The sequence below is a fragment of the Salvelinus fontinalis genome, chromosome 16 (assembly GCF_029448725.1).
Source record: "Salvelinus fontinalis isolate EN_2023a chromosome 16, ASM2944872v1, whole genome shotgun sequence".
Classification (NCBI taxonomy): Eukaryota; Metazoa; Chordata; class Actinopteri; order Salmoniformes; family Salmonidae; genus Salvelinus; species Salvelinus fontinalis.
In genome coordinates, this window is record NC_074680.1 from 32,186,073 (window position 1) to 32,201,642 (window position 15,570).

The 15,570-nt window shown below is 43.2% G+C and overlaps 1 long non-coding RNA gene across 1 annotated transcript; it reads left to right on the plus strand.

Annotated features, from left to right (window-relative positions):
• The first annotated feature begins 35 nt into the window (after positions 1 to 35).
• Positions 36 to 15,116, plus strand: LOC129813040 (uncharacterized). Its single transcript, XR_008753100.1, has 2 exons — positions 36 to 251; positions 12,961 to 15,116. It is a non-coding gene; the product is annotated as an uncharacterized LOC129813040 (long non-coding RNA).
• The last annotated feature ends 454 nt before the right edge of the window (positions 15,117 to 15,570 follow it).

The window sequence follows — 15,570 nt, forward strand, 5'->3', positions numbered from 1 at the left end:
CGGACCAATCAAAGGACAGGTGCCACGTACTCGCGGTGACGATAGCAAGGGATAAAGTATTTGGTAAAAAAAAAGAAACCATAAATGATACTGCGTCATTCTCTTCATCAGAGAGGATGAGTGGAAGCTAGAGGTTTCACTCTCGCCAAAATATGTAAAAAAAGAACCGCAATGCATTTCTATGGGCTTATTTTGGACCTGAACTTGTCGCCTGCCTTCTCGCCTTCGGGACAACTATTACCATTGTTAGGGTGAGCATCTCGTCATTATGTAAAAATATTTATCTTCATTGATAGTCACTAAGGCAATATGAAATTTAGCCGAATGAACAAAAAATAGTCACACCATTGTCTACTTATTTCTCACTTTCATAACGATTTATGTTATGTAACACAGGTCAGAATATCCAATTATTATTATCAATTATTGCAACTATATTTGCATAACTGGAGGGGATGATGATACGGTACCAGAGCAGGCAATGAAGCTCTTTTTCTGAATACATTGACATGCAAATGTCACCGGTTAAGACCAAGAAACCCGGAATGCAGGTTTTAGGCTAAACAATACTGAAAATGTGAAGATCACAAGTCATCAGAGGTAGCCTATATACAATATTTACAAGACCATGTAAAGATTAAAGCTGGGGCATGTCAAATACAGGATGCTGTCCTCTCTAGCCCTGCGACATAGCAAGCATTTGGCAGACTGTTAAATTCTATGTGTATGCATTCTACCACCACCTTGTGGCCGTAATTATTTTAACTGACCCGTAATTATTCTAGCTGACTGTTCCCCATAACCTCAAAATAAGTTAATTGAAAGTGTGCAAAACCTTCATGGGATCGAAAAGTAGGACAGCATATGTATTGACAGGGTGGCATTTTTATTGCAGCAAGTTTTAGAGGGGCATCTTTTCTGAAATTCAACATCAAAGAAGAGAGGAACATTTGTGTGCTTGCCAGGAAAGACCTTGCCAGGAAAGACCTTTACAGTTATCAACAAGGCACGTTAGCCTGTAGTCATTCAATCTAATTTAAGTCAGAAATGTAAATTTAGAATTTTCCACCATTTAGTGGACATTAGGAACAAAGTCAGTCAGTTGACTCTGAATTCCAAAAATCCTTAAAGGTGCAATATACAGAAATCACTCTGCCATTTCCTGGTTGCAAACATTCTAGTAGTTTGCCTAATTTCAGTTTAGGTGACAAAACAAGCAATTTTGTAGAATGTCATTGTACCATATAAACCACTGTGAAATATATTTTTTATAACCTAAAAATATTGTATTTTCAGCTGTTTGAAACGGCTGTACCGAACCGAAAGTAAAAGATGCAAAAACGAAACTTAAATAGCGCACATAGAACAGATCTACAGCATCTTAGACTTGCTTTTAATGAGAATGACAGGTCTATAACTCACATTTCTATGTGCATTTGGTCGGGTTGCCCCAGAAGTTATATATTGCAGCTTTAAGGATATTTTACACTGACTGGTGTATCTTCCAGTAACCTCTGGATGGGCATTAAGAGAATCATACGAAAGGACATAAGATGGTTGGCAGACGATTTAAATATGTAGTGTTATGCAAATTAGAAAAATATAAAAACAAACCACATTTCACCACATAGGTCTAAAACGGTCCATGAGCAGGGCCGCTATTAAGGGCGGGCATTAGGGGGCTTAGCCAGCCCTACCATACCTCCTTGCTCGTCCAAATAAAATATTTAATTATTGATCATTTATTTGACCGAGACGCATGCTGACAGAGAGACTCATCAAGAGCATTAAGAGAATCATATGAAAGGACATAAGATGGTATATCTGTTGTATAGTAAGACAGAGGGGTGCTGTTTCACTCGCTCTAATGTTTTTTTCTGGTGAGATAGTTTCAGCCAAACGAGATTCCTTAAAAACACGACACTTCGATACAGCTATGACCAGAAGTGACTTTTTAGTAGCAGAATTTATGCAGCAGGATATGAAAATTAGGTTAAGGTTAGGAAAATAGTTAAATAAAATGCTCTCCTAATCTGCTACGAAAAGTCACTTCCTGTATAGCTGTATCGAAGTGGCATGTTTTTAGGGAGTCACTGGGCCAAACCCCCATGTTTTCATTCAAACTATTTTCTCTCTCTCACAACACAAGCAGTAGGTGGCTTCTGTTGTGAAAAGCAACTGCGGATGCGGGCTTAAGCATATTTTACACTGACTGGTGTATTACTCAGTAACATCTGGACGGGCATTAAGAGAATCATATGAAAGGACATAAGATCGTTGGCAGTTTATTTAAATATATATTCTTATGCAAATTTCTAAAATAAAAATCAAAACATATATTTCACCACATAGGTCTGTATTAGTGGTGTCTGAACGTCTAAAACTATGTCTTTGAGATATACACTTGGAACGCAGTAAGACCACAAATATGTTTGTTTTTGCTGTCTGTTCCTTTACTCTTTCTAGCCTCAAAGAATGCCATGTAAATTACTATATTATTTCTTGATAGGTTGGTTGGTGTTACTATCATATACGCTTGTAGTACAGCTTGGTTTCCAGTTTCTTGGAATCTGCAGACTTGTGAACTGGCGTGTATTTAGGGAGTCACTGGGCCAACCACCCATGTTTTCGTTTACCTCTACTTTTTCTCTCTCAACACAAGCAGTGGGCGGCTTCTGTTGTGAAAAGCAACTGCGGATGCGGGCTTTAAGCATATTTTACACTGACTGGTGTATTACTCAGTAACATCTGGACGGGCATTAAGAGAATCATATGAAAGGACATAAGATCGTTGGCAGTTTATTTAAATATGTATTCTTATGCAAATTTCTAAACAAATAATCAAACCATATATTTCACCACATACTATAGGTCTGTATTAGTGGTGTCTAAACGTCTAAAACTATGTCTATGAGATATACATTTGGAACGCAGTAAGACCACAAATATGTTTGTTTTCATCATCTGTTCCGTTACTCTTCCAGCCTCAAAGAATGCCATGTAAATTACTAAAACATTTCCTGATAGGTTGGTGGTACTATAATATATGCTTGTAGTTTCCAGTTCCTTAGAATCTGCAAACTTGCAAATGGCCTTTTATTTGACCTATATTTAACTAGACAAGTCAGTTAAGAACAAATTCTTATTTACAATGACCACCTAGGATCAGTGGGTTAACTGCCTTGTTCAGGGGCAGAACAACAGATTTTTACCTTGTCAGCTTGGGGATTTGAGCCACCAACCTTTCGGTTACTGGAGCAACACTCTAACCACTAGGTTACCTTCCGCCTTCATGAAATCTTCCTGGGTCACATACTCATGGTCAGTACGGATCGCAAACATACCTGGGAAACACGCATAGGAACAGACAGTGAGTGAAAAGCTTGTTTTTACGATGTCAAAATACAGTTATACAGTGTATTGGATAGGTTCCTAACCTGCTTCAGTGCACACATTCCTTAAATCAGCTCCATTAAATCCATCAGACTACTTAACAATAGCCTCGTAATCTGCAAAGAAATGAAAGTTAAAGCCCGTCATGAAACAAACAACATGCGATTAAATTTCATCATTCAATTCAGTCACATCCACAGCACAGCATGGGCAGCTCAATGAGCCGGCTCGGATGGACATTCTGAAGATCCACTTTGGACCAATCACAGAACAGCCGGAATCTTAAATTCTGGGTTTGTGTCTACAGACGCTGAGCAGCCCATGCTGTGCTGTGGATGTGACTGAATTTAATGATGAAATTCAGTCGCATGTTTAGACACCCCATCCAACCTGACAGAGCTTGAGAGGATCTGCAGAGAAGAATGAGAGAAACTACCCAAATACAGGTGTGCCAAGCTTGTAGAGTCATACCCAAGAAGACTTAAGGCTGTAATCGCTGCCAAAGGTGCTTCAACAAAGTACTGAGTAAAGGGTCTGAATACTTATGTAAATGTGATATTTTCTGTTTTTATGATTACATGGAACTCTATTCCACATCAAGTAACTCATGCAAGCAGTAAAATTAGATTTAAACAGATAAAAATACACCTTATGGAACAGCGGGGACTATGAAGCAACACAAACATAGGCACAGACACATGCATACACACATACGATAACATCCGCACTATACACACACGTACACATGGATTTAGTGTTGTAGATATGTGCTAGTAGAGTAGCGGCCTGAGGGCACACACTTATTGTGTTGTGAAATCTGTTGTGAATGTATTGTAATGTTTTTAAAATTGCATAACTGCCTTAAATTTGCTGGTCCCCAGGAGGAGTAGCTGCTGTGGGGATCCATAATAAATACAAACAGTGGAAGTGTATGTTGGTTATTAGGCGAATTGATGACCATACTGTATTGTGGTTTAACCTGTTTGGGCTGCAGGGGCAGTATTGAGTAGCCGGTTAGTTAGGTTGGCTTTGTGCATGCTACCTGTGCTGTGAAAAATGTCTGTCTTTTTTTGTATTTGGTGGTGAGCTAACATACATGTGGTGTTTTCGCTGTAAAACATTTTAAAAATCGGACATGTTGGCTGGATTCACAAGATGTTTATCTTTCATATGCTGTATTGGACTTGTTAATGTGTGAAAGTTAAATATTTCTAAAAAATATATTTTGAATTTTGCGCCCTGCACTTGAAGTGGCTGTTGTCATATTGTGCCCGGCTTCGGGCTTGCAGCCCAAAGAAGTTAAGCTCAGGAAAGGAGAAACCTGTCGAAGGAGTAATTGCTGGAGTCTCGGAAGAAGTGGTCATCGAGGAGCTGAAAAGTATTCCTGGAGTGGCTGATGCACGGGGGATGAATCATTGGGTCAATGGCAAGAAAGAAAATAGCTTGTCTATTCTGTGTTTTTTGATGTGGAGTCCCTCCCGATCCGAGTGAAGCTGGGGTATGTAAGAGATTTGTGTAAATGGTGTACAATGTTTGGATATGTAGAGAAAATCTGCAGCCGGAGGAATCCAAGATGTGGATATTGTTGAAAAGACGGTCATGATGAATGTTATGAAGAAGATATGCAGTGTTGCAACTGTGGTGGAAAGCATGTAGCTACATCTTTGGAGTGCCCGACATGGGTGAAAGAGAATGAGTGTGCCAAAGTCAGGGTGGTCATAAGCAGAGGCTGTCAAAAGGGTGGAGGGAAATAAAGGTACTCCTGAGGACTCCATAGTGTTGAGTAGGCCTTCAATGCAGGCTGCAGAGTTAGCTTCCCACCAGCAGGATCCAGGGATGTTAAATGTAAAGAAGGTAGCTTATTGGACAGGAAGATGGACATTATTGTGGATGAGGCAGAGCGGTTCCTGGGACTAAAAGATTTCTCAGGGAAGGAGTTACATGAGGCGCTGTCACGAGCAGTGATACCACAGACAGAAGGTGTAACCAAGACACGTCAAAGGGGCTAAAAAGCTGAAGCATCCGTTTAAAAAGTTCTCACCACCAAATATGGTAGTGAGAGGAAGTCCAGTCGCGGGTAATAGCAGAAGATGGAACTAGCTGAAACTGGGCCGACATTCTGCACATTTTCTCATCGATGAAACATCTGATCTCAATTAATGTTTCTTTTAACCAAGACTAAAATCTATTATGAACACAGGGCACTAAGTTTTATAGACTTGACGAGTCTATTTAGGAGTGCACTTCACAGAGGAGATTTTCCCTAACGGAAATATGCCAATAGGATCTCACTAGCTTGTGCTTGGCTTTGCCAACCTCCTTGCTTGTTCTGCCCACTATGCTTCATTTGCTCCCATTGGAAATGACACAGATGAACTATTTGGGTTAGTTATAAATATCTTTGGTGAGCTAAGGGAGAGGGTTATTGAAGAAATTAGCGAGTGGGAAGAGTGTTGCATGATGGCAAAATGACATGGACAGTTGTTTTGATTGAGTCAAATAGTGTCTGTAAAGCCTGGCTATTGACAGAAACGATGTGTCATGCAAGAGAAACTGATGTTAATTATTAATGAGTACTTACTGTACATTCTTTCAGGCGTCCATCAATTTCTTCTGTAATCTTGAAGTCCCTTGTCTCTGGGATCCGCCATGATGCCTTGAAAAAAACAGTTCTGCTGAATTGTGGGTTTGAAAGTTGTGACATCAGAGAAAGTGTTTTGCTGGTTTTATGATAGAGGAGAGTGGGGTATGTCGAGCAATTTTTTACATTCACCATCACTCAGTCAAGGGAAATACATAAATAAATATTTATTTATTTCAGAATGTTGTGTATCCCAGGAAATAATCAGAATTAATGTAAACATTACAGTTTTGAAAACATAGTTTGTCCCAAAAAAGTGGTCTCTTGGCACAGGAATGGGGTATGTTGAGTTGCGGGACAGGATCATTTAAGCCGCCTACACATTTTTGTACTGAATGAAATACTACCACAACCTTTTTAAAACCATGTATATCTTTATTTCCCCAAAACAATTCATCACAAGCACCTGTTTGAACTTGTTATCAGTATAAAAGACACCTGTCCACAACCTCAAACAGTCACACTCCAAAGTCCACTATGGCCAAGACCAAAGAGCTGTCAAAGGATACCAGAAACAAAATTGTAGACCTGCACCAGGCTGGGAAGACTAAATCTGCAATAGGTAAGCAGCTTGGTTTGAAGAAATCAACTGTGGGGGCAATTATTAGGAAATGGGAGACATACAAGACCACTGATAATCTCCCTCGATCTGGGGCTCCACGCAAGGTCTCACCCCGTGGGGTCAAAATGATCACAAGAACGGTGAGCAAAAATCCCAGAACCACACAAGGGGACCTAGTGAATGACCTGCAGAGAGCTGGGACCAAAGTAACAAAGCCTACCATCAGTAACACACTACGCCGCCAGGGACTCAAATCCTGCAGTGCCAGACGTGTCCCCCTGCTTAAGCCAGTACATGTCCAGGCCCGTCGGAAGTTTGCTAGAGAGCATTTGGATGATCCAGAAGAAGATTGGGAGAATGTCATATGGTCAGATGAAACCAAAATATAACTTTTTGGTAAAAACTCAACTCGTCGTGTTTGGAGGACAAAGAATGCTGAGTTGCATCCAAAGAACACCATACCTACCTTGAAGCATGGTGGTGGAAACATCATGCTTTGGGGCTGTTTGTCTGCAAAGGGACCAGGACGACTGATCCGTGTAAAGGACAGAATGAATGGGGCCATGTATCGTGAGATTTTGAGTGAAAACCTCCTTCCATCAGCAAGGGCATTGAAGATGAAACGTGGCTGGGTCTTTCAGCATGACAATATTCCAAACACACCGCCCGGGCAACGAAGGAGTGGCTTCGTAAGAAGCATTTCAAGGTCCTGGAGTGGCCTAGCCAGTCTCCTGATCTCAACCCCATAGAAAATCGTTGGAGGGAGTTGAAAGTCCGTGTTGCCCAGCAACAGCCACAAAACATCACTGCTCTAGAGGAGATCTGCATGGAGGAATGGGCCAAAATACCAGCAACAGTATGTGAAAACCTTGTGAAGACTTACAGAAAACGTTTGACCTCTGTCATTGCCAACAAAGGGTATATAACAAAGTATTGAGAAACTTTTGTTATTGACCAAATACTTATTTTCCACCATAATTTGCAAATAAATTCATAAAAAATCCTACAATGTGGGCCTCCCGGGTGGCGCAGTGGTCTAGGGCACTGCATCGCAGCCACCAGAGTGCCACCAGAGTCTCTGGGTTTGCACCCAGGCTCTGTCGCAGCCGGCTGCGACTGGGAGGTCCGTGGGGCGACGCACAATTGGCCTAGCGTCGTCCGGGTTAGGAAGGGTTTGGCCGGTAGGGATATCCTTGTCTCATCGCGCTCCAGCGACTCCTGTGGCGGGCCGGGCGCAGTGCGTGCTAACCAAGGTAGCCAGGTGTATGGTGTTTCCTCAGACACATTGGTGCGGCTGGCTGCTGGGTTGGAGGCGCGCTGTGTTAAGAAGCAGTGCGGCTTGGTTGGGTTGTGCTTCGGAGGACGCATGGCTTTCGACCTTCGTCTCTCCCGAGCCCGTATGGGAGTTGTAGCGGTGAGACAAGATAGTAATCACTAGCGATTAGATACCATGAAAATTGGGGAGAAAAGGGGGTTAAAAATTAAAATAAAAAAAATCCTACAATGTGATTTTCTGGATTTTGTTTTCTCATTTTGTCTGTCATAGTTGAAGTGTACCTATGATGACAATTACAGGCCACTCATCTTTTTAAGTGGGAGAACTTGCACAATTGGTGGCTGACTAAATACTTTTTTGCCCCACTGTATGGCGCACATGCAGGACTTTTAATTTGACATGAGGTAACCAGAGAGCAAGTGAGTCTACAGCAAACTGACATTTGGAATGTCTGTTTAATAGTACAATCCTTTAGATTTTTTGTTTAAAATTGCCCCATCATAATGACCTACCGTCCTGCCTACTGGTACAGTTAGTTGAAATGTGTAGGTGTATTTAACTTCTGGCTTCCCACGAACTGTTTTTGTGCAACCCAATAAAATTGAAAGCATTGCTAGTGTATGTAAATACACCGCGTTGCTAAAAGCACCGATATTTTGTGGTGCTTTTGAAAATTCATTCGGTTTACTGCTTACCTGCATATGAACATGAAAAAACATCAACAAAATGTCCATAAGGTGTCACTATTGTCTTAGAAATATGTTCAGTTCTCTGACAGACTTAAGGCTGAAAGCACAAGGACGGGAGGAAGTAAGTATTTGAAGTTACAACAACAATGTGCCATGGCATGGAGGATTCATTTAAGCTCTCAGTTGTCAGAGGCTCAGTGGGCCTGCATCACTCGGGCTTGAGTCATAGGGCAGAGGGCAAGGATGGTCAGTCAGTGGGGTGATGGAGTTAAACAGAGGTTATTTGATGCATGGGGTTACTTAAGGATTGTGGCAGTCAGGGTTTAAAGAGCTTGGAGAACTTAGTAAGAACTTGATAAAACAAACCTTGGGTTTGGGAGTGAACTAGGCCTATCAGTTGTCCATAACAATTGTCACAAGGCTGATTGGTTGTTTTGTTCGATTTATAATGGTTCAAGGCAAAATGAATGGGTCACAGAACTGATCCTGAACCTGTAGTGAACTGCAAATGATAGGCTAAAGCCAGAGTGGTTAGTTTTTCCTAGCGGCGGTCACGGCAGCACCGTCTACTGTTTGCTGGGAGCATTCTCAGGCCGGCTGTCAGGACCGCTGCTCCACATAAACAAAGGCACATCTGGACAGGTGGGTGGGGCGGGAGGCCACCCGCGCAATGTGTAAATGGACGAGGCCCCTGAGGGGACAGCTGTCATCAAGCACCCGTCGTCCTCTTGGCCGCGTTTCCAAGGAGGCTTAAGTTCCTTCTACGGGGCTCTGAACATTCCGAGTGCCTTTATTTTTCTTCTTCTCTTCATCGTTGTTTTCAGCTGCTGGTCGTTTCGTGTACACACCCTTGAGTTTGTGAGAAGGGTCCTTGCACATTGCGTGCTGCAGAGTAAACGGATGTACTGTATAATGTATACTTGTGCTTCTAAAGCCAGAGTGGTCAGAGATCCTGTAGAGGGCGTGAATGGTCAGCTCAGCGTATCCCGTGTGCCTGTCCTGTCATCTCTGGGACCTATATGTGACACAGCTGTGTATTACTGAGATTGGTCACACTATCAGCAGTTAGAGTGGGGTAATACAAGGTCATGCCTTCAGTAATGGAGGCACTTTTGTGACTTCATGTTGGTATTTTTAGAATGTATGCAGTGGCAGTGAGTATGTGCATGCTTTTCAAGTTTAGTGTGTCTATGTAAATGCGTGTGTGCTTGCTTGGGACATTTTTAGACAATGTCCGTGAATGTGTAACTGTGTTTGTGTAACTGTGTATGCGTGTGTGCTGTGGGACATCTGATCCTCTCGCTTGCCGCACTCCACGCTTGCTTGCAGGTGGTTTGTCATGCTTGGGGGCCGGCAGCAGATTTAATATTTCATAGGAACACAGCATGCCCCTGGACGCCATCATTGAGTCCACATGGCAGGCCGGAAAGGCGCACTGTGAGCACTTGGCTGAAATATGCGGCTTGCCAGCCCCCCTTTCCAACATGCCGCCCGCTCACTTGCTGGGCCTCACAATTACAAGCCAGCCACAGCTACAGATATTGGCAGCTGTCTTTAACCCCTTGGATGCATTACTGGAGCCCTCTGTTTTAATGACCTCTGTGGGTTCTTTAATCAGTGAATCATTGAAAACGCTATGGGGATGTGAATGAAGGAGTCACACAGAAGGAGAAATCTATCTTCTGATAAGCTTTGCGATAGAGAAACTTTGCAAAGTTTCATTACAAACTATTGCTCTTTTTGTCTCTGTATGCCTATAAGAGGGCGAGCGAGAGAGATGCCATTGCCCACAACATTTGAGACTGAGGAGCCCCAGTGGGCGGAGATACATTAGTTCAGCTCCAGACGTCCTGTTATATGTCCTCTCCACTTCCACAGACCATATAAACAGGAAGCATAAACCAAACATGTTTATGACACAATTGCAAAATCTGTTGTACAGAGCTGAAGTTTAGCTCAGTATTCCATTCAACAAGTCCAAGGGGCTCAGTAAATATCTACCTTTTAAAACGATATGAGCTCTTCTTTTTCAGTTTGTTGTAACTTAGAAACTTGCACATTGTGTAGAGTTCAGGTTGGCTTGCAGCCAAAGAGAGCAGAGGGAACTTAACCAGCATCATTATTCAACAAGGTCAAACCCAATTTAAATTTGGAACCTAAGCCAGAACAGGGCTTCTTGAAACTGTTAGGAAACTATTCCTGATCTTAAACAGACCAGGGGGACTATGTACATCTCCCTAAAATGCCAATTTACTCTATGTACAAATGCTCCTTTACAAAACTACCACACACACACACACACATATATATACACAATCTATGCACCCCTGCCATTCCTGCATATGAGAATGCACAGAGCCCCTCGCTGTGTGCAGTCTCAAGCCCCTGTCACACACTCACACCCCCCCCCCCCCCCCGACCAAACCAGACCAGAGGAGCAAACAACAAGTCTCAGACACTAACCATGTCAGCCTATGGATTCATCTTGTGTGTTGTAGAAGCTTTATGTTATCAGTTCAGTCATGGTAATATACTGTAAATGTGGAACTAGTATTTAATGTACTTCTCTAGATGATCGAGCCAAACGTTTCACAAGTATGTTCTTAACTCTCATAATTCTCAGCACAAAACTCCAAACTGCTAACACTTGCGATGCTTTCTGTCTTATGTTCATTGTGCAAGAGAATTACAGGTGAAAGGTTCTGCATGGTTCTCGACCAAAAACTGACCTTATCGTCCTGTAGTCTACCCATTTCGTTGACCATAACCCAACAAGGTCAGAGTTCTGCTACTGTCTCTAGGTCTGAGGCGTGAAGCAGAATACTGCATGTATGACACAACCATTCCCCATTCACAGTAGAGTGGCCAAAGTAAACACATACCTTGTTACTAGGGAGCTGTGTGGGCTGTTCCCCGTGTCTCTCACACTCTTACATCATGTAATGGAGGAGATAACTGACAGGGTTAACAAGTGTTAACTTTCACTGCTATGCAGATGACACACAGCTGTACATTTCGATGAAACATGGTGAAGCCCCAAAATTGTGTTTCAGACATAAGGAAATGGATGGCTGCAAATGTTCTACTTTTAAACTTGGACAAAACAGAGATGCTTGTTCTAGGTCCCAAGAAACAAAGAGATCTTTAGTTGAATCTGACAATTAATCTTGATTGTTGTACAGTCGTCTCAAATAAAACTGTGAAGGCCCTCGGCGTTACTCTGGACCCTGATCTCTCTTTTGACGAACATATCAAGACTATTTCAAGGACAGCTTTTTTCCATCTACGTAACATTACAAAAATCAGAAACCTTCTGTCCAAAAATGATGCAGAAGAATGTATCCATTCTTTTGTCACTTCTAGGTTAGACTACTGCAGTGCTCTACTTTCCGGCTACCCAGATAAAGCACTAAATAAACTTCAGTTAGTGCTAAACACGGCTGCTAGAATCTTGACTAGAACCAAAACATTTGATCATATTACTCCAGTGCTAGCCTCTCTACACTGGCTTCCTGTTAAGGCAAGGGCTGATTTCAAGGTTTTACTGCTAACCTACAAAGCATTACATGGGCTTGCTCCTACCTATCTTTCCGATTTGGTCCTGCCGTACATACCTACACGTACGCTACGGTTACAAGACGCAGGCCTCCTAACTGTACCTAGAATTTCTAAGCAAACAGCTGGAGGCAGGGCTTTCTCCTATAGAGCTCCATTTTTATGGAATGGTCTGCCTACCCCTGTGAGAGACGCAGACTCGGTCTCAACTTTTAAGTCTTTATTGAAGACTCATCTCTTCAGTAGGTCCTATGATTGAGTGTAGTCTGGCCCAGGAGTGTGAAGGTGAACGAAAAGGCACTGCAGCAACGAACCGCCCTTGCTGTCTGCCTGGCCGGTTCCCCTCTCTCCACTGGGATTCTCTGCCTCTTACCCTATTACAGGGGCTGAGTCACTGGCTTACTGGTGCTCTTCCATGAGGCCCTAGGAGGGGTGCGTCACTTGAGTGGGTTGAGTCACTGACGTGATCTTCCTGTCTGGGTTTGCGCCCCCCCCCCCTTGGTGGTTGTGCCGTGGCGGAGATCTTTGTGGGCCATACTCGGCCTTGTCTCAGGATGGTAAGTTGGTGGTTGAAGATATCCCTTTAGTGGTGTGGGGGCTGTGCTTTGGCAAAGTAGGTGGGGTTATATCCTGCCTGTTTGGCCCTGTCCGGGGGTATCGTCGGACGGGGCCACAGTGTCTTCTGACCCCTCCTGTCTCAGCCTCCAGTATTTATGCTGCAGTAGTTTATGTGTCAGTGGGCTAGGTTCAGTCTGTTATATCTGGAGTATTTCTCCTGTCTTATCCGGTGTCCTGTGTGAATTTAAGTATGCTCTCTCTAATTCTCTCTTTCTCTCTCTCGGAGGACCTGAGCCCTAGGACCATGCCTCAAGACTACCTGGCCTGATGATTTCTTGCTGTCCCCAGTCCACCTTGCCGTAGTGCTGCTCCAGTTTCAACTGTTCTGCCTGCAGCTATGGAACCCTGACTTGTTCACCGGACGTGCTACCTGTCCCTGACCTGCTGTTTTCAACTCTCTAGAGACAGCAGTAGCGGTAGAGATACTCTTAATGATCGGCTATGAAAAGCCAACTGACATTTACTCCTGAGGTGCTGACCTGTTGCACCCTTGACAACCACTGTGATTATTATTATTTGACCCTGCTGGTCATCTATGAACATTTGAACATCTTGGCCATGTTCTGTTATAATCTCCACCCGGCCCAGCCAGAAAGAGGACTGGCCACCCCTCATAGCCTGGTTCCTCTCTAGGTTTCTTTCTAGGTTCTGGCCTTTCTAGGGAGTTTTTCCTAGCCACCGTGCTTCTACACCTGCATTGCTTGCTGTTTGGGTTTTAGGCTGGTTTTCTGTACAGCACTTTGAGATATCAGCTGAAGTAAGAAGGGCTTTATGAATACATTTGATTTTGATTTGAAGTGCACACACACGCACCCACACACAGACACACGTACTCACACACACCTCCTTGCCCATTCTTCTACCCCCACTGCCTGTCTCAGGAACATTCTTTTAAGTAAATTCACAGCTAAAGCAGAACTAGGCAGCAACGTTCTGGGAGGGTTTTATCATTAACAGGGGGCCTGCCTGGTCCCTGGGCTGTGATGTTGTGTAAGTCCTTCGCTCTGCTTACACACTCCAACAGAGGAGCATAAGGGCCAAAACAAGCAGGTGTTTGCTGATCCTGTGGCCCTCTGGTCCCCCCACCAGGGATCCCTGGCCATTTTAGATGTACTTTATTAGTTAGGGAGTGTGTGTGTGTGGGAGTGATCCCAGCTCTGGCAACACGCGCCTCTGCAGTACAGGGCTGGCCTGATGGGGCTTGCAGCTGTGTGTTTAATAGCTATGTATTGCTGTTGTTCTATCTTTCTCTTTCACAGTCTCTCTCTCTCTCTCTACATCATGTATTTAGCAGCATACAAGACATTTTTAGACTCACCTTGTTGTGCTGTGCTCACTTGAACAGGAAGGTGGTGCGACAGTCCTTCTTGCCAGCAAATTTTGTCATCGAACTTTGTCATCAAAGTCTGGCATTTTCTGGATTTATGGTGCTTTCAAGACAACTTGGAACTCTGAATCATGATGTCAGTGATCTTCAGGTCAGAGCTCTAGAAAGAGGCCAGAGTTCCCGATTTGAATTCCAAGTTGGATGACCGTTCAAAATGTATTTTCCCAGTTTCTGAGTTCCCAGTTGTCTTGAACTTGGCAGAAGTCATGCTGGATTGACAGCATGGCCAAAGTATTTAACCTTTTCTGGTCCATGGTGTTGCATGTGAATATTTATCTTTTTGTGCAAAGCTGTCATCAAAGTAAAGGGAGGTTACCTTGAAGAATTTCAAATCTAAAATATATTTTGATCTGTTTAACACTTTTTTGATTACTACATGATTCCATATGTGTTATTTCATCGTTTTGATGTCTTCACTATTATTCTACAATGTAGAAAATAGTCAAAATAAAGAAAAACCAAACTTTCACCACTGCAGCTCCTATTCTCTGGGAAGTATATCAGTCTGCAGTGTTCTCCTTCCCTCTTCTTCACTCCCATCTCCAATAAGATAGTACAGGTGAAAGCAACCTGGTGGAGGCATTAGTGTCTGGGGATTGATTTAAACTGTCCATTGGTGAATTTCCCAAAAACACAAATGTTTTCTTTAGCACTAAGATCATCTTAGTGGTAGGCAATGGACAAATAATGACCTTCATGCTAAAGATGATCTTTATGTTTTTTTGGGGAAACTGAGCCCAGTTCCTTTAGTCCAGTTCTGAAGGAAAGAAAGGAATGAAGACAATGATGGGGGTGGCAGGTAGCCTAGTGGTTAGAGCGTTGGGCCGGTAACCGAAAGGTTGCTAGATTGAATCCCTGACCTGACAAGGTGAAAATCTGTCGTTCTGAACAAGGCAGCTAACTCACTGTTCCTAGGCCATCATTGTAAATTTAGAATTTGTTCTTAATTGATTTGCCCAGTTAAACAAAAAATAAAGACTATTGATATGCTTCCAGTCCCTGGGTGTTTGTGGCTTGATCTGTGCACCACTAGAGGGCAGTGTCTTCAAGTGAGATGAGGTGTGTCCTGACTGCCCTAAAGCACCAGCCACCTCTTTCCTGAATGGATTCAGCCTTAGAATGTGTAAAACAGCAAGAGGAAATTAACAGAGTTGTTGTTGCACCAGATCTAAGTAACACAGAGAGGTGGCAGTGTTGTATTATGGGAGTGCCTCATAAAGAAACGTAGTCCCGCCATTCCACAGAGGAACATGTTTGCTCATGCCGCAGGGCGCAATGTTTTCAGAGGAACAGCAGGAGCGATGAGAGGTAGAGAGGAGGGGATGAGGGAGGCTGAGGGAGTCTGGTGGCCACATGTCCCTTCTATTGCTCAGTACCCGGTTATTGCAGGGTAGGGTTGCATGCTAAAGATTCACGTAGAGGCTGAAAATAAAACTCTCCAAACACAGG